Source organism: Crinia signifera, chromosome 11 (genome assembly GCF_055691185.1).
Source record: "Crinia signifera chromosome 11, ASM5569118v1, whole genome shotgun sequence".
NCBI classification, from domain to species: domain Eukaryota; kingdom Metazoa; phylum Chordata; class Amphibia; order Anura; family Myobatrachidae; genus Crinia; species Crinia signifera.
The window spans coordinates 96,454,253-96,475,027 of NC_139227.1; the positions used below are offsets into that span (position 1 = coordinate 96,454,253).

Genomic DNA, 20,775 nt, shown 5'->3' on the forward strand with positions numbered 1-20,775 from the left:
ACAGCACCCAGGGCCTCTGCAAAACGGGCGGGCGGCCTAACAGCACGCCTTGAGCGGCAGGGGGCAGAACGGGACATGATAAGCTTAAAGCTATGGGGGGAGATAAACTAGAGAGGGGAAATTTAAGGTAACGGGGCCTAAATTGAAGAGCAGGAAAATCTGTGTGTACTCACTGAAAATTCTCTGGAAGAAGAGGAAGACTCCTCCTACTCCCAGAGTAATGAACAGAGCCAACAACCCAAATTCAAGACAGCCATAGGCTCTCCATGTCACATGACCTCTAAGGTCACACCCAGCTATCATGTTTAATCTCCTCCATGCCTATACAGCCATTACGTTTTACTAAAGCACAGAGGAAAAACAAAACCATTGCAATGTAATCCTACAAATACTGGTTATACAGTATCTGTAATATACTGTACACTACAGACTACATGTGACCACACGTATGTATACATACAGTATAAACATAGACACATCTCAAACATATAACCTACTGCAGTGTATAATAAAACAATCGGTGCAAGCAGAACAATTGTTCTACAATCAAAAGTTCCACATCCAAACAGTTTACCAATAAGATGACCAACGGCGGCGACCTCCGTACTGAGATTTAAATATCAGCCTGATGACTATTAATTCAGAAAGGCATCAGGTGCGTAAAGCTCCCTTTAATTATATAGTGAAATGTTTTATGGCACCCATAATGGTACAAGGGTCAGTAATACTCAATGCTGGTCCATGGGGGGAGACGACAGAATCGTAAAGTTCCACAATAAGATTTGCTTTAGCTATTGATCCTAATAACAACAATAATGTGATTTAGTGATCATTGATCCATCTCATGCGACATATCGGGTGTATGGAGATAAGGGGACCTGGGGACAGGTGTAAAATATCACCCATGTACAGTATAGTAAATGTGTTCATTAAAAGTGTGTACACAGATTAAGAACAGTCCACGTACACAAAAAGTTACCGAGGATGAGATGTTACCATACAGATGTCATCCTGGATATTCAAAGACTTTTAAAACCATAAAAAATTGAGATTGTCAGGAAGAAAATCATTACCCATTAAATAACTTTAAATTGAAGCTATAACCGTTGGTATCCTGATGTTAGGGATAAATGTCCGCGCAGCTTGGACGCAGTAATACGCAGCCACATGTTTCAGCCTTGGACATTATCCAATATATTTTATTCCCCAATAATTGCCGGTTTGCACCTGTACCCAAAGAGAATAACGCGGCGCTTATTATTTTAGTACTGCTATTATTGAAAGAATAGGGGTAATATTTTTCCAGAGGACACATTATTTGAACTCCATAAAATGCACTTTTTTTTTTCTTTCATGCAAAATGTTCGAAAACGGTATTTCTGAACCCAGCGTTCCTAGCGGAACAGATTGGCAGCACCAGATGCTGAGAGATTGGCACATTACAAACTTTACAAAAAAACTTGAGGGAAAAAAAAAGGAAACTTTTCATATGACTGTAGACACAGAGCAGTTTAAATACAATTTGGACCTTATTCTGGTTCATTCGCTCGGATGCAAATTCGAGTGAACTAGATCCCGCCTTACGAATGATGGTATGCCGGCCCACCATTCACAATGCGCGTACATTTGCACATAAACATCCATTCGCAGCCTGCGAAGTAACACCCACATCATTCGATGGTCGGCGACCATCGAATGATGAGGAACGTGCGCGCAGATCTAAGGTTGCTCAGAGCACATTCAGAGGGAAGTAGGCGGGCAGCTGACATCCGTTGATGTCAGCGGCACGCCCCCCGCACTCACGTCATTGGCCCATTACCATGAGAACACCCAGCGTTTTCATGGGAACGCCCATAAAATGCTGGGGGCGTTTCCATATGATGATGGTCATATATCACAGACTCATTGAAAAAGTATAATTTAAAATAAACAAAACATTCATACAGAAACGTGGGCTACGTTATACGGCATTGTAGGTTTCCAGCCTAGATGACAGTGGCATGGTAGGTAGAGATGAGCTCAGAGCATGATGGCGATTGGCACGCCACGTACATGAGGACAGGTGTCGCCAAGCAAATAAAAACCTTTCTTCTGCCCATAATATGGACTTCTGCTAGATTTAGGAACTAATATAAGCTAAAGTGCACATTTAACTACTGTGATGTCTGGGGTATTCATGTATGTAATATTGTCTTCTCTGGTGCGCAACACAGAGATAGCTGGTGATATTGTCTTCTCTGGTGCGCAATACAGAGATACCTGGTGATATTGTCTTCTCTGGTGCGCAATACAGAGATACCTGGTGAGATTGTCTTCTCTGGTGCGCAACACAGAGATAGCTGGTGAGATTGTCTTCTCTTGTGCGCAATACACAGATACCTGGTGAGATTGTCTTCTCTTGTGCGCAATACACAGATACCTGGTGAGATTGTCTTCTCTGGTGCGCAATACAGAGATACCTGGTGAGATTGTCTTCTCTGGTGCGCAATGCACAGAAACCTGGTGATATTGTCTTCTCTTGTGCACAATACAGAGATACCTGGTGATATTATCTTCTCTTGTGCGCAATACACAGCTACCTGGCGATATTTTCTTCTCTTGTGCGCAATACACAGAAACCTGGTGATATTGTCTTCTCTGGTGCGCAATACAGAGATACCTGGTGAGATTGTCTTCTCTTGTGCGCAATACACAGAATCCTGGTGATATTGTCTTCTCTTGTGCACAATACAGAGATACCTGGCGATATTGTCTTCTCTGGTGCGCAATACAGAGATACCTGGTGAGATTGTCTTCTCTGGTGCGCAATACACAGATACCTGGCGATATTGTCTTCTCTGGTGCGCAATACAGAGATACCTGGTGATATTGTCTTCTCTTGTGCGCAATACACAGATACCTGGTGAGATTGTCTTCTCTTGTGCACAATACAGAGATACCTGGTGATATTATCTTCTCTTGTGCACAATACAGAGATACCTGGTGATATTGTCTTCTCTTGTGCGCAATACACAGATACCTGGTGATATTGTCTTCTCTTGTGCGCAATACACAGATACCTGGTGATATTGTCTTCTCTTGTGCGCATAACACAGATACCTGGTGATATTGTCTTCTCTTGTGCGCAATACACAGATACCTGGTGAGATTGTCTTCTCTTGTGCACAATACAGAAATACCTGGTGATATTGTCTTCTCTTGTGTGCAATACACAGATACCTGGTGATATTGTCTTCTCTTGTGCGCAATACACAGAAACCTGGTGATATTGTCTTCTCTTGTGCACAATACAGAGATACCTGGTGATATTGTCTTCTCTTGTGCGCAATACACAGATACCTGGTGATATTGTCTTCTCTGGTGCGCAACACAGAGATAGCTGGTGATATTGTCTTCTCTTGTGCGCAATACACAGAAACCCAGTGATATTATTTTCTCTTGTGCACAATACACAGATACCTGGTGATATTGTCTTCTCTTGTGCGCAATACACAGATACCTGGCGATATTGTCTTCTCTGGTGCGCAATACAGAGATACCTTGTGATATTGTCTTCTCTTGTGCGCAATACACAGATACCTGGTGATATTGTCTTCTCTGGTGCGCAACACAGAGATAGCTGGTGATATTGTCTTCTCTTGTGCGCAATACACAGAAACCCGGTGATATTATCTTCTCTTGTGCGCAATACACAGATACCTGGTGATATTGTCTTCTCTTGTGCGCAATACACAGATACCTGGCGATATTGTCTTCTCTTGTGCGCAATACAGAGATACCTGGTGATATTGTCTTCTCTTGTGCGCAATACACAGAAACCCGGTGATATTGTCTTCTCTTGTGCGCAATACACAGATACCTGGTGATATTGTCTTCTCTGGTGCGCAATACACAGATACCTGGTGATATTTTCTTCTCTGGTGCGCAATACACAGAAACCTGGTGATATTGTCTTCTCTTGTGCGCAATACAGAGATACCTGGTGATATTATCTTCTCTTGTGCACAATACACAGATACCTGGCAATATTGTCTTCTCTTGTGCGCAATACACAGATACCTGGTGATATTGTCTTCTCTGGTGCGCAATACACAGATACCTGGTGATATTGTCTTCTCTTGTGCGCAATACACAGATACCTGGTGAGATTGTCTTCTCTTGTGCGCAATACACAGAAACCCAGTGATATTGTCTTAATTTGTGCACAATACAAAGATACTGGGCAGATTTATTCTTACATAGAGGTCAGATTGCGGCGTGTACCCTCTCACCTCCATGTCTGTCTGCATATACCAGGTCTGAAAAACTGATCGCGGTTAAAGTGCCACGCAGCACATTGCTCATTGTGGTCTCCTTAAATGTACTTCCCTCGGGAAACTATGTACCGATGCCAGCACCTAGTCTACTCTTCAAAACAATTTTGGAACTGGTTTGGTGGCATTGCCCTCGGAGCTGCTGTCGTATTACTCCTGATATCATCACACTGCCTTCCTTTCAATATTTCCATGATCTTCTGGAACAGAACACCGTCACCAAGGGCTAGATCCGGGGACTAGGGAGATTGTTATTTGTTTACTAGGCAGTGCCACTTGAGCAGGCGGATTGTTATGATGCAGTTTGTAATAAGTTTGAGTTGTTTCAGTCCAATTTATTCACGCAGGCTTTTCACTACTTTCAAATTGTCACCTTGGTTGATGGTCACTTGCTCTGCGATGCTACTGGCCGTCAAAAATTTTCACACACAGTTATACAAACTTTTGCCATGTGTACTTCAGTTGTGCTGATTGCCGGCCGTCCTGATCTCTCATCGTCGGTGACACTTCCACATTCCCTTTGTAAACCATTTCACCCACTTGTAATCTACTCTCTGATTTTGCTTCCACTTTTGCCAAATTGAACAAGAAATGTTCCTTTGTTGCTCTAAATCATTCTGACATTCTCACAACAGCTCACCAAAACACAACCACACAGACAAAGACAGCCGCCACTCAGGAAGACACGGACGTAGCTCGACAAGATCACAGCTGTGAATCGCTGATATGCCAACGTCACCAAACCATCCAGTGCTGCCACGGCTAACACACGGTGGTGGGTTTGTATAGGCAATTGTCAAACCTCGTATAGGCGCTAATACATAGCTGAATGCAAGTTGGCTGTAATTGTTCCAGCATGGCGGTCACAGAACAAAATACGCATGTTCGGCTATTTGCACTTTGTGCTTATCAGTCTGGCCAGACCGCCCACCCACTTGCCACATCTGACAATCATCATTGTGTCCATCAACCCTATCCTTGGTGCAATAGATTGCACTGAAAACTGGTGTGATTTCCAAAATGCACATTTCTACATAGTCCGCATGTCTATAGACACGCCCTTGCTAATCTTCATCTTTGTGCGAGAGCCGCGTTATCACCCAGTTATGGCCCATCACAGGCTGCGAACCTGCCACTGAGGATTAGTAGCAATCTCTGGATTAGTAGCAATCTCCCTGACTCCCTGGAGGGTCCCGCAATCTCCCTGACTCCCTGGGGAGTCCTGCAATCTCCCTGGCTATATGGAGTGTCCCGCAATCTCCCTGACTGACTGGAGAATCTCGCAATCCCCCTGACTCCCTGGAGAGTCCCGCAATCCTTCTGACTCCCTGGAGAGTCCCGCAATCCCCCTGACTCCCTGGAGAGTCCCGCAATCCTTCTGACTCCCTGGAGAGTCCCGCAATCCTCCTGACTCCCTGGAGAGTCCCGCAATCCTCCTGACTCCCTGGAGAGTCCCGCAATCCTCCTGACTCCCTGGAGAGTCCCGCAATCCTCCTGACTCCCTGGAGAGTCCCGCAATCCCCCTGACTCCCTGGAGAGTCCCGCAATCCCCCTGACTCCCTGGAGAGTCCCGCAATCCCCCTGACTCCCTGGAGAGTCCTGCAATCTCCCTGATTCCCTGGTGTGTCCTGCAATCTCCCTGATTGCATTTAGCCCAAATTATGCAGCTGTTATATACTTGGATAACAAAAAATAAATCTGTGTTACGTGCATTGAAATGGGATCAACAGCGCCATTTACAGTACTTGCATTGGATAGTGGGCAGAATGATCCCTATGGCTACATGCATTATAAAGGTTCTCCTGACCACTTACTGTATATGGAACCATGTGTATTGAACAATACATGAACAATCCCTGACGTGCATCAGTGTCTTTTCTTCAACAAGTACAGTAAATCTTACAAATCGCTCTGGGGCTCATCTACATTTGGACATTAGTCATGTTTATAACCTACCCTACCTCTCAGATGTAGCATCATCCGCCTTACTCGCGCCCACCTTGTTCTACATTTATGTGCTATAATGTGAAATGTCACCATTTATTTATTTATTTATTTATTTATTTATTTATTAACAGTTTCTTATAAAGCGCACACAGATTCCGCGGCACTTTGCAGAGCATAGTTATAATCAAAAACACATAACAAATTACAGTACAAGACAGTTTAGGACAAGTACATGGTTAATATGGATAGTTGCACCAGGGGACAGGACACTGAAGCAATTATCAGGGTGGCAGAGGTTTATATATTCTAAGAAAAGCACATGAGGAGAGAGGGCCCTGCTCATGAGAGCTTACATTCTAAAGGGGAGGGTTAGACAGACAGGGGTGACACAGAAGGGGAAGAAGTGAGCTTAAACAGGTTAGGTTGAGAGATTGTCAGGTTTTATGCAGGAGGGTGGGAAGAGGTCAGCTTAGTCTTTAATATTTTAAGTCTAAAAAAGTGCTGGGTCATCCAGGAGTAGACAGCAGAGAGACAGTTGGAGATATGAGTGAGGATAGAGGGAGAGAGAACAGGAAAGGATCGGTAGATTTTAGTATTATCAGCATAGAGGTGATAGTGGAAGTTAGGTGAGCAAATAAGCTCACCCAGAGAGGACGTATAGAGATAGAGAAGAAGAGGGCCAAGAATAAAATGTTGGGGGACACCTATTATCAATGGAAGAGCAGGAGAGGTGAAGTCATTAGAGGTACAGCTGTGCATTTTCAAAACAGACAGTGCATATGCAAGCAGAAAGAGTAATATTCAAAGTTTTAGCAGTTAAGAGTTGCACTTACGGTATGTTGATTGTAGTTTCCTTCAGTTTAAGTCCAGGCTAAAGTCTAGGCTGACAGTATGCGGTTGTATATTCCTACTTAGAATCGGTACTTATGTAGAATCTGGGCTGCCGATTTTGAAATCGGGTCCATCGCATCGCATCGCATACGACCATATCGCATACGATGCGATGCGATGGACCCGATTTTTCCATAGGATTCAATGTTAAAATGGACTGAGTCCATTTTAACATGGAATTCAATGGGAAAAGGGGTCCTTTTCATACCCCTACTATCCAAGTGGGCATGGAGTTGGATATTAACCTGTGGCGAGCGTAGCGAGCCACCGAGCCCGAAGCGTGGCGAGCGGACACAGAATACCGTCCCCTCGCGGGGCTCGCTTCGCTCGTCACGCTTCGGGCTCGGTGGCTCGCTACGCTCGCCACAGGTTTATATCCAACTCCATGCCCACTTGGATAGGAATGGGATCATTCGTCAGACTGCATTTAGGTCTACAGTCATTAGGTCGACCCTACTAGGTCGACTGGCAGGAAGGTCGACCTGACTTAAGGTCGACATGGGCCAAGGTCGACATGACTTAAGGTCGAATTTGCATAAAGGTCGACATGAGGAAGGTCGACTGGTCATAAGGTCGACATGGGTTTGTCACTGTTTTTTGATCCGAATGTCGACACAGATACCGACATGGACACAGTTGGCAATGAGAATCGGACCCTCGCATCGCTCGCTTCGCTCGCGATGCTTCGGGCACGGTGCCTCGCTGCGCTCGGCACACTATTTTATTCTCCCACCACGCCCTAGTGGATGGTAGGGCATGAAATACCGCCTGTCGGCACATGTCGGCTCAAAAAACAGTGAAAAACCCATGTCGACCTTATGACCAGTCGACCTTCCTCATGTCGACCTTTATGCAAATTCGACCTTAAGTCATGTCGACCTTGGCCCATGTCGACCTTAAGTCAGGTCGACCTTCCTGCCAGTCGACCTAGTGGGGTCGACCTAATGACTGTAGACCTAAATGCAGTCTGACGAATGACCGCATCCCCTTGGATAGTAGGGGTATGAAAAGGACCCCTTTTTCCCATTGAATTCCATGTTAAAATGGACTCAGTCCATTTTAACATTGAATCCTATGGAAAAATCGGGTCATCGCATCGCATCGCACTGATTGTATGCCTTAAGTTAAGGCATACAATCAAAAAATCGGCAGCCCAGATACTACATAAGTACCTTAGAATCTTCCTACTTTGAATTCTGACTAAATTTCTAAAGCCAGCCAAGGCTTAGTCAGCCTCCTATACTCTAATAAGTAGGTCTGTAAAAGCTGTTTCTAACTTCAGTAATTAAGACCACACCCAATGCCCCTCTCCCACTAGTGAAAGTCAGCAATAAAACTGAGATAAGCAAATGGTGAGATGTTACAGACCATGTTCAAGTCACTATCTAATTTTAAAAAGAAATTTGTACTTTTACCTAGACAATGCAGTATACTAATCACAGCGATGCTAGTTCAAATATAGCTTTCCTCCTAATAGCTTTCCTCCTAAACCTAGAACGAGGACGAGCAGGGCCCTCTCTCCTCGTGTGCTTCTCTTAGAATATATCTCTGCCACTGTTATAATTGCGTCAGTGCCCACTGCTGCAACTGTCTTTTTTTCTACCATGTACTTGTCCTAATTTGCATTTGTACTGTAAATCATTATTTTTGTTGTTTTGTTCTTTTGCTCATAAATGTATTGTCAGGTGCTGCGGAACCCTTATGGCGCTATATAAGTAAACGATAATAATAATAATAATAATAATAATAATAATAAATAGCTGTTGCTCCTGCAGATGGTTTAAGTCTTGCGAAGTAAAAAAGCTTTTTCTTTTATTAGTTTTCATATTATTAATGATTGCTGAAGTAAAACCCAATGCAGAGCCTAACTTTATCCTGCAGAGCGTAATACTGCGTCCTGCAGAGCAAACAGACAAACAATAACATACCTCACAACTTTATGAATATCAGAAGCCCGAGCGCCTAAAAAGGGGCGTGGTATATGTAAGTGAGGGTGTGGCTTATGCAAAATAGGCCACACACCCGTTTTCTGCCGCGAATAGATGCTGTGCGCATGCAACTCAGTATCCCCAGTTCACATTCTGTCATGCATCACCCCATTTCTTATAATGTAACATTACAGTGCCCTTTATTTCATATTGTGCTACAGCACAGCGCACCCCAGCTCATATTGTGCCACATCACAGTGCCCTCCAGTTCATATTATGCCACATAACAGTGCCCTCCAGCTCATATTGTGCCACTTCACAGTGCCCTCCAGATTATACTGTGCCACATCACAGGGTCCTCCTGTTCATATTGTGCCACATCACAGGGCCCTCCAGATTATACTGTGCCACATCACAGGGCCCTCCTGTTCATATTGTGCCACATCACAGGGCCCTCCTGTTCATATTGTGCCACATCACAGTGGCCTCCAGTTCATATTGTGCCACATCAAAGTGCCCTTCAGTTTATATTGTGCCACATCACCGTGCCTCCCAGTTCATATTGCACCACATCACAGTGCAATGTAGTTCCTATTGTGCCACATTGCAGTTCCCCCGTTCATATTATGCCCTCCAGTTCATACTGCATCACATTGCAGTGTTCTTCAGTTTATATATTGTGCCACATCACAGTGCCCCCTAGTTCACATTGTGCTACATTACAGTACCCTCCAGTTCATATTGTGCCACATAAATGTGTCCCCCTTACCACTATACCATCCACTACACTGAGATATGATGTCACACAAGTCAGGCCGGACAATGGATCAGACCCAATGGCTTAGCAGGCAAAGCTGGGAAATTGTGCAGCAAGTAAATAGTCAAACAAACAAACAAACAAACAAACAAACTTTAAACCGATTTAGCATTGCAAGAAGTAATGACGCGTATTTATTGTATTGCTACGTTCTATCTCACAGCCGGTTTCCCCAAATAATTCTCTTCCTTTTTGTGACTTCTGCACCAGGCAGATCCTTTTTGGAAATGTCTGCCCTTAAATGTACTTGGGAAGTGAAAGGGTTAAATGCATCATATAGGACTGGTATGCACTAAGCAGGCCCTGACGGGACTAGACGCAAGTGCTGTGAATGCAACTCATTGTTTTTTCCCTTGAATATTTGCTGCTGCTCTTTTTAACCCTTGGTGCATTTAAATCCCAGTTGTGGCAAAACCATTGCTACTGTATGTAGCTCTGCCATGCCGAAGGCTGGAAGGCATGCTGGTCTTTGTAGTCCAGCGACACCTGGAAAGGCCACATAGCCAGAGTATTTCACAATTATTATTATTTTGCAACATTGGTCAGCAAGACATTTAATAGTGCATCAAGGCGACTGACATAATCCTGCAGAATCTTAGGATACAAATGCATCCATACTACCATTCACAGAAAGAAGCGTGCGCATGCCCCACTGTGGCAGGTAGGTGGCAGCAGCGCACCACCAGTTGGCTTCCAGCCCTTATTCAAAAGACATCAAGTGTTAATGCAATTGACCAATCAGTGCTAAGATGATAGGAGGTAATTGTGTAATTGTATTTTATTCATCACAAGCAGAGAAAAGAAGGGGAAAAAAAGTGGGAGAAGGGAGGTGAAGAAAAGAAGGAAGAAGGAAAAGCGAATGGGGAAAGCTTGAGGAGAGCAGGGGAGGGGTGGGGAGGAGGGAGCGAGATTGGGGAAAACAGAGGAAAAGCTTAGTAGATGCGAAATCTGAAATTGCATGAAGGAGTTATTGAAGGATCCAGGTCCAGAGCTGGCTGGAGACGGAGGGGTAGAGGAGATCTGCTGCAGGAATTGTGCATTTCCCTGCTGCAGCCGGAACCATCAGCTCCTCGTCTGTGGATTTGCTGCTGAAATGAAATAGTTCTCTCCTTTTATTTGATGTATTGCTCTCCTGAGTGCTGGGGAGGAGCAGGGGGGTGAGAGGGACCCCAGCAGCCAACACCGGGACCAGGATCTATTCTGCAGGAGAACAGCCCACCGGTTGCCACATCCTGAGATTGTGCTGTGACTTACAGGAGCCAAAAAAATGCATCACAGACATCAGAAACCTGCTGTGATATCAATGAAGAAGGCTGGGGGGAGAATCCTGGAGCCCGAGCAGTGATACAGCCCCCTGCTTATTCCCTCTATATCCCACAGGGATGATCTGAGAGCATAGGAAGGCGCCAGGTGATCCCGGAGCCGGCTGCATCTCCCTCTGGATGGTGATACAATGAATCTGCAGAGGAGCCCTGGCAGCAGCATGGCAGCCCCCCCTGCCTGGAGTTTTGGCACCGGGATTTCTGGATCCAAGAAATAGGGCGATAAAAGAAAAGGCGGGTGAGGAAATTAAAAAAAAAAAAAAAGCTATATAGATCTATTGATGTATAAATGACCCCGCGCTGCACTGGGCTGTGATTGGAAATGTAATCAGATTTTTTTTTTTTTTTTTTTCTTGTGGGGAAAAGGAGAAAGTTTCTTTTTGCTGTTGGCCATTGGCCGGACGCTGGTGGACTGGGAGTTCTGGTGCCTGGGAAAGCCGGCAGCTCAGCGAGGACATGGGATGGATTGGAATGAAAGGAAGAAAAAGAAACTGTAGGCGCAGGCTGAGGATCACCGTCGTCACCGTCACCCATCCAGGACATGTTGTAAAGGGAATCTAAGAGAAGGGGCTTTTTTTTTATATATATATATATTTTTTTTTTTTGGGCACAATTCAAGCACCTTGGTCTAAAAGTTAGAAGAGCGGAGAAGCTGCCTGTGTTCTGGTTGTCCAGAAAACCTCCCCCCCCCTGCCCCCAACTGCCACCCACTGCCCCCCTCCCTTCCTCCTTACTGTGCAAATCAGTGTGAAATTAGCCTGAAGTTGCAGGCACAGTTTGGATGGACACGTTGGTCTGGGATGTATCGGACGAGGGCATACCATGGTGACTTCTGGCTGCGATGGGTCCTGCCTGCTACCTCCGCCTGTTGGGCATTAACCACCCTGGGTGCCCACCTGGATCCTATTGTTACCCTGACACAGTGAGTGCCTCCCGTCACCCTAATCTTCAACCTTTCTATCTCAGTCAGCTCAGGTGGGGAATCCACAAGGGGGAAAAAAGGGGGGGGTTAAATTTTATTTTTTCTAAAGGCATTTTCATTAAAGCATTAACTGAGTACAGATGTAGGAGATATAACTATGAGCAGGGTTACACATCATACAGTGGGATACAGAGACTGTACTATATAAAGGCTGATCATCAAGCGATGTTTGCATGGAAATGAGATAGATTCCTGATGTTCTGCATCGTCTTTGCACACGCATGCTCTATAACACCTGTAGCACTACACGGGATCTACACGTATGAGGGAGACTGTTGCTCTGCATTCTGTGTGGAGTGCTCACTGCATGCTGGGCAGGAGTGTGACGAGGGGGGGGGGGGGTGATGGTAATAGTGCCCCCAGTGTTGAGTGGTTGGCACATGCCACCTTTACACACACACATATCTGCATGCATTGTGGTGCCAGCCTGTTTCCGGCAGACAGGTCCCTCACTAGCCTCTGGGGCATTGCATCCTGGATTAGGTTGTACATATTTATTTTTCTGCCTCCTGTAATGTTCTGTCGCCATCGACTGTTTGCTACATACATATCACCAGGCTTCCCCTTGGTAAATTCTCCATGTGCTCCCAGATCTCGTATATGGAATATCCAACCATGATTTATTGCTAAAATTCCCCAAAAATGCTCAATGTCACTATTCAGAATTCTCACTAGGGGCGAAATGTACTAAGCCTTGAAAAGTGATAAAGTGGAGATAAAGTAGGTGATAAAGCACCAGCCAATCAGCTCATTTTGAAAAATGACAGTTAGGAGTCGATTGGCTGATGCGTTAACACCTTCCACTTTATCTCTCAATACATCTGCCCCAAAGTATATGGAACAGGGCCGATATTGTTATTGGGCATATCCAGAAACCACATAGGTGGCGGAATGCAGCGCGGGACAGATTTACGAGTTATTTTTGCTTTCCTTTCTCCTTGCCATTGTGCGTCTTGGGGTCAGAAGCACAATGGGGCCAAAAAACTCCTAGAGGAACCTTTTATTTTGGCCCTGACGTGGGACCTCCCCTCTGCGCAGCGAGTTAAATACATTTGCGTATCGCAATGCAATGGAAGAGGGTGGGGGGAGGGGTTGGGTTGCAGGGAGAAAGACCCGCTTGGATAAATTGTTCTATTTGGTGGAAATCATTAAATTATTGTTGTTGAAGTATATTGAGTGATTGGAGGCTCAGCTGTTATGGGGTAATTACTGCAATGACCAGAAGCATCTGTCTTAGGAAACACCGCAGGGTCATGTCCATATATTAACATAAATGCTGCCTGTTTTTGAAGAGAACGCTGGAGATTTATGGGGCAGAATGGACGTTCCGCACATGGGGCAGAACTCGGGGACATTCTTGAGTGATTTCCTGAATCTCAGCACAATGCATGGTGGTAATCTATTGCCTGGCCATTAATTAGATGTATATTAAATGGGTTTGCCTGATGAATAGATTGCACTGTGGCTGCATTCCATCGCAGATTTCTGGAGCAACCCCCAGCTATGGCCCTGCCTGGCGGGGGGTGGGTGGGAGGAGGGTATCCTGCAGAATTGTAGTGAATACTGAAGTTTGGGAACAAGGCATAGATCAGGGTGAGGAGTTCACTTCATTCTGTCCGGCATCACTGAGGAGGCTTCAGCCACTGGTCCACCTGCAGCCACCAATAAGCCTGCATGTGCCACGCGTGGCCAGCCCCATGCACATGTCACCCTGCAGCTCCTAGTACATGAGGATGTGTGCTTTAGAGAATTTACTAAGATGGAATTCTATTTCACATAGTATGTTGCTAGGGGCAACCAATCAGAATCTACTTCTCATTGATTTAGCACCTTCTAGAACTGGGGTTGTCAACCTCGGTCCTCAAGAACCCCCACACAGTTCATGTTTTCCAGGCCATCTGTTAGGTGCACAGGTGCACTCATTATTCACTGATATACACTATTTTAAAAGATCACAGGTGGAGATCATTATTTAACCTGTGATTCTGGCCCTTATTCTGATCGGTGCGGCCCGATCAGAAATATGCGGCTCCGACCGTGCAGGCGAATCCCCGCCTTCCATACGGATCGCCACCTCCGTCCGTATGCGGATATGTGGCGGTCTGCATGAATGTGGACGGGGATACGCCTCCTCCATGGTGGGAGCAGCCCCTGCATTCGATGGTCGCTGAACATCGAATGCAGGGCCGCACGCTCCACCAGGTCCCGCAACACAAGACCACACGGACACTTGTCCGTGTGAAATCATGTATGGGGGCGGGCAGCTGACATCCGGCGATGTCAGATGCCCGCCCCCAACACATGCGTCACAGCCTCATTACCATGAATACGCCCCGCGTTTGCATGGGAACGCCCATGAAACGCGGGGCGTATGCATAGGGTAATGAGGCTAAGTAGCCCCTCACGCCCCTCTACGCCCCCTGTGCGGCGTATAAAGAATCCATGCGGCGAAATCGCCTGCACATGCGCAGAGTGACCTCTGCACATGCGCAGACGATAAACATCGGCGGCCCGTACGCAAGCGGGAATATCCGCACCGATCAGAATAAGGGCCTCTGTGAGGAGACCTGGAAAATGTGCTCTGCTGGGGGTCCTGAGAACTGGGATGGAGAACCACTGTTGTAGAAGATAATAGATAGTATCTGGTTGGTTTCCCATAGCAACATCACATCTGAAATAGAACTGGGAAATTTCCCCCTGTGTGTAACCAATATGTAACCTTGTAAGTAGGTATTTACTAAGGAAAGGGAAATTTCTATCTATCAATCTATCTATCTATCTATCTATCTATCTATCTATCTATCTATCTATCTATCTATCTATCTATCTATCCTGTGTGTCTGTCTATCTCTCTATTTAGTAAATGGGTTAATATTTACTAAGGAAAGCAACATATCTATGTCGCCAATATATAATCTAACTATCAAATATCATTCAGTCTATCTAAAATCAATCAATTATCTACTATATAGATTATTTGAATTTAATATTTATAATCAACTTATTATTCAATTGTTCTTTGCAACTGGGAATCAAATAGTAATAAAACAAGAGTAGGTAATAACTGACAGACAGGGAGGTAGTAGGGCCCTGCTCGCAGGCTTACACTATTTGGAAATAGTTATCCGCAAGGATTTTTGGCTATTTTCCATTCAATTTTGTTTATAGAAGCAAAATCGAATGGTTTTTAGGACACTTTCGCTCTGCATTCGATTCGATGCGCGCTCCCGTTTTCTCAAAATCGAACAGAAAAATCTACTGTGCAGCCAAGGAAATATCTAATTCGATCCAGTAAATCGAATGTGTACCATGAATGTAAATCGAATTCGATATCGAATTTGATATCTAATGCAAAAGTACAGATCTAAAGCCAAATTGAATGGGAAGATCTAATGCCAGATCTAATAGAAAATCGAATTTAACATCAAATCTAAAGCAAAACGAAGTGTGTGTACATAGCTATACTCGCCCCATCGCAGAGGACTCAATGTGTACAGTGGTGCTCCTCGCAGTGTATGCACTGTATGATAATCGGTGTGTACAGCGGTGCTCCTCGCAGTATATGCACTGTATGATAATCAGTGTTTACAGCGGCACTCCTCACAGTATATGCAGTGCAGTATCAGTGTATACAATGGCACTGCTGGCAGTGTATGCTCTGTATGATAATCAGACAGTGTCTATAGTGGTGCTCCTCACAGTGTAAGCACTGTATGATATTCAGTGTGTACAGCAGTGCTCCTCGCACTGTATGATAATCAGTGTGTACAGCGGTGCTCCTTCCACTGTATGATAATCAGTGTGTAAGTTGGTTCTCCGCGCACTGTATGATAATCAGTGTACAGTGGTGCTCCTTGCAGTGTATGCACTGTATGATAATCAGTGTGTACAGCGGTGCTCCTCGCACTGTATGATACTCAGTGTGTACAGAGGTGCTCCTCGCAGTATATGCACTGTATGATAATCAGTGTGTACAGCGGCACTCCTTGCAGTATATGCAGTGTATTATCAGTGTATACAATGGCACTGCTGGCAGTGTACAGTATGCTCTGTATGATAATCAGACAGTGTCTATAGTGGTGCTCCTCACAGTGTATGCACTGTATGATATTCAGTGTGTACAGCAGTGCTCCTCGCACTGTATGATAATCAGTGTGTACAGCGGTGCTCCTTTCACTGTATGATAATCAGTGTGTACAGTGGTGATCCTCGCACTGTATGATAATCAGTGTGTACAGTGGTGCTCCTCGCAGTGTATGCACTGTATGATAATCAGTGTGTAAAGCGGTGCTCCTCGCACTGTATGATAATCAGTGTGTAAGTTGGTTCTCCGCGCACTGTATGATAATCAGTGTACAGTGGTGCTCCTTGCAGTGTATGCACTGTATGATAATCAGTGTGTACAACGGTGCTCCTCGCACTGTATGATAATCAGTGTGTACAGTGGTGCTCCTCGCACTGTATGATAATCAGTGTGTACAGTGGTGCTCCTCGCAGTGTATGCACTGTATGATAATCAGTGTGTACAGCGGTGCTCCTCGCAGTGTATGCACTGTATAATAATCAGTGTGTGAAGCGGTGCTCCTCACGGTGTATGCATTGTATGATAATCAGTGTGTACAGCGGTGCTGCTTTAAGTGTATGTTGTGTACTGTATATTTGATAAGTTATTGTTATTTGTAATTGATTATTTCAGGAAACTGTATAGTAATAGAAGGGCTAGGTATGATACAGTCCCTTGTGGCCTGCTGTAAGTGTACTCATACTGTACATAAGATCACAGTGCTGGAACCAGAGCACTAACCAGTATACCACACTATACCATTACATCTACCCTACTGTGGTGTGTGGAATGGGAGCAGCCCCGCAGTGCCAGAGCTGAGGGGGAGCTTGCAGGGAGCGAGGTCTCATGTGTGTCGCTGTACAATAGGGGCTCTGTCTAACTGAGACCTTGGTTAATGTGCATTGACGCTGCTGCGGGGCTGATGCTGCATCTCCATTCCTTCATGTGCAAATGACTCGGAATGGCTGGGAAAATACAGATTCTCTGTTGCAACATGACAGATGATATGAGCATAAGTAAGAGACTCTGGGGGTTTTTCTGCGCATGTGCAAATGCAGGTGTTGCTATACTGTGTGGGTTGCTTTGCAGTAGGTGTTGCTATACTGTGTGGGTTGCTTTGCAGCAGGTGTTGCTATACTGTGTGGGTTGCTTTGCAGCAGGTGCTGCCATACTATATGGTTGCTTTGCAGCAGGTGTTGCTATATTGCAGCGGTTCGCAAACTGTGGGTCCTGACCCCAAAGTGGGTCCCGACCTTCTCAGCATGGGGTCACGACTCATGTTGTGCCTCCACAATGCTGCCATGTATGTGCTGTCTGCTGACTACACATGTGATGTGTTATGGTATATTAGACTCCTCCCATCATTCTGTGCCTCCACAATGCTGCCATGTATGTGCTGTCTGCTGACTACACGTGTGATGTGATGGGTTATGGTATATTAGACTCCTCCCATCATTCTGTGCCTCCACAATGCTGCCATGTATGTGCTGTCTGCTGACTACACATGTGATGTGATGGGTTATGGTATATTAGACTCCTCCCATCACTCTGTGCCTCCACAATGCTACCATGTATGTGCTGTCTGCTGACTAAACATGTGATTCGACAGGTTATGGTATATCAGACTCCTCCCATCACTCTGTGCCTCCACAATGCTGCCATGTATGTGCTGTCTGCTGACTACACATGTGATGTGATGGCTTATGGTATATTAGACTCCTCCCATCACTCTGTGCCTCCACAATGCTACCATGTATGTGCTGTCTGCTGACTACACGTGTGATGTGATGACCTTCTGCAGTAACTTGCTGGGGTCCTGTAATTACTTTTATTCTCTGTTGGGGTCCCAGAGCAAATAGTTTGAGAACCCCTGCTATATTGTGTGGTAGGGATGGCCATCGACCATCAATGATTCGAAATCATCGATGGTTCATGGCTGATGTGGAATACTTTTGCCATCGATGGGGGAGAACCAGATGGTTTCCCTCCATCGATGGAACAGCAAAACGATGTTTTGCTTTTTTTTCTTCTTCAAAGTGCCGGGACACAGAGCATAGCTCCGCCCCCCATACACCCGCAAAGCCCCACCCCCATGTTTTGATTGGCCCACAGGCCAATCAGTCAATCACAATGGATGACCATCGATATGTAAAAATATCGATGGTCATCCATTGCATAGTTTAGCACTATCGATGGCCAGTTGCAGAATTGCCATCGATGGCAACCATCGATGGCAATGGCAACGATGGCCATCCCTATTGTGTGGGTTGCTTTGCAGCAGGTGCTGCTATACTTTGTGGGTTGCTTTGCAGCATGTGCTGCCATACTATATGGTTGCTTTGCAGCATTCGTTGCTATACTGTGTGGAATGCTTTGCAGCAGGTGTTGCTATACTGTGTGGGTGGATTTACAGCAAGTGTTGCTATTCTGTGTGGGTTGCTTTACAGCAGGTGCTGCTATACTGTGTGGGTTGCTTTGCAGCAGGTGTAGCTTATTCTGTGTGGGTTGCTTTACAGCAGTTGTTGCTACTGCATGAGTTGCTTTGTTGCAGGTGTTGCTATACTGTGTGAGTTGCTTTGCAGCAAGTGCTGCTAATATTGTGTGGGTGACTTTGCAGCAGGTGTTGCTATACTTTGTGTGTTTCTTTGCAGCAGGTGTTTATTGCTTTGCTGCAGTTGTTGCTATACTATGTTACTTTGCAGCATGTGTTGCTATACTGTGTTTGTTGCTTTGCAGCAGGTGTTACTATACTGTGTGGATTGCTTTACATCAGGTATTGCTATACTTTGTGAGTTGCTTTGCTGCAAGTGTTGCTATACTATGTTACTTTGCAGCATGTGTTGCTATACTGTGTTACTTTGCAGCATGTGTTGCTATACTGTGTTTGATGCTTTGCACTGGGTGTTGCTGTACCAGCTTATCATCTTTTACGTATTTTGCAGAACAGCCATCCTTTCTGTCGCTATAAATATCCGGATGCAGAGCACTTGTTTGCATTACTCGGCACCTGCAGGGCTCTGCTTGTACTATTCTGCCTGGGTAACTCCGGCACAGAGATGCCAGTGACACCTGTACTGAGGGCGATGTGGATTCTGGGGCAGTGAGAAAACTGTTTCACAGTAGATTAACTTTTGTCTGGCTTGGAATGTGCTACAGACAATACACCCAGCAACAGTATAACCTAACTGCGGTGGAGGCAGCCATCTTGTACATGCCATTAGAGCCCATCAATCTGTGATGTGCTACAGACAATATACCCATACTTGCCTACCCTCCTGCATTCTGCAGGAGACTCCCTGAAACAGCAGCAATCTCCCTCTCTCCCCCATTAGTCTAGCAATCTCCCTCATTTCACCTAGCCTACATTACACTGTTACAATTTTGGGGAAAAAAGGAATGAGAGACAGAAACATTTACATTGTGGATTGGTCTACTATTATGTAGACAGTAACGCTTGGGGGGGGGGGGGGGGGGGGGGGGAGCGGTCTCATCACCATTAGCCAGAGATTCAGATCCATACATAATACACTGATATGGACTCCATATGCCTTGAGGAAGAAACAGTTAGTTTCGAAATGCGTTGGCAATTGGCGGAAGGAACTTGTTGTGACCGGAGCCAGGGAACATTCAGGGATGCCTGGGATTCCCCCCTCTGCGCAAAAGTCTGCATTTTGTTTGTAGACCACGCAATTCGGTGAGAGGCCACCCTGTTATACCTTGTATTGAAAAATTCTTTTAAATTTGTTTGTTTAAAAAATAAAAAAGCAGTATTGCACTATCCAGTTTTTCTTTTCCTTCGTGCACGAATTATTTATGGATCTGAATCCCTGGCTAATCAGTGATGAGACCGATGTTGTTGAAGTACACATCCCAGCATGCCCTGCTACAGTTTTGCTATTTGGGCTTTCTAAAGCTGATGCAGGGCATGCTGGGATGTGTAGTTTAACAACAGCTGGAGTGTCAAGGTTAGCCATCACTGGTATAAGCTAACTGCGGTGGAGGCAGCCATCTTGTTGTACATGCCACTACAGTCCACCAATCTGTGATGTGCTACAGACAATACACCCAGCAACAGTATAATCTAACTGTGGTGGAGGCGGCCATCTTGTACATGCCTCTACAGCCCACCAATCTGTGATAACTGAGGCATGGGGTTCACAGTGTATTGTACTTTGGGAGAGCTCCTAGGTTTTTCCCATTTCCTCCTAAAAATACAACAAATTTTGACTAAAGTGGTTTATAATAGAGGGCCAGATGCACTAACCTTCAAAAGTGATAAAATGGAGAGTGATAACCAGCCAGCCAATCAGCTACTACCTGCCATGTCACAGACTGTGTTTGAAAAATGTCAGGCAGGAGCTGATTGGCTGGCTGTTTATCACTCTCCATTTTATCACTTTTGAAGCTTAGTGCATCTGGCCCCAAGTCTTTTTGTCAAAAGAGTTTTTCTTTTGATCCCAGTCTATGGATATTTGTTGTTCAGTTCTGGGTTCTCTCTGAAGGAAGATTTAC

General features: G+C 45.2%; 1 protein-coding gene across 8 annotated transcripts in view; it reads left to right on the forward strand.

Moving 5' to 3' along the window:
* LRRC4C (leucine rich repeat containing 4C) overlaps nucleotides 1–20,775 on the forward strand; it is a 641,462-nt gene that overhangs the window by 515,814 nt on the left and 104,873 nt on the right. The window contains exons 1-2 of one of the 8 annotated variants that reach the window (XM_083163829.1): nucleotides 10,698–11,456; nucleotides 11,585–12,140. The exons of 5 other annotated variants lie outside the window; for them this stretch is intronic. The gene's annotated coding sequence lies outside the window, so the exon portion shown is untranslated. Of the gene's footprint in view, nucleotides 1–10,696; nucleotides 12,194–20,775 lie in introns of those variants that run through there. 2 more of the 8 variants (XM_083163830.1, XM_083163827.1) reach the window with 2 other exon arrangements.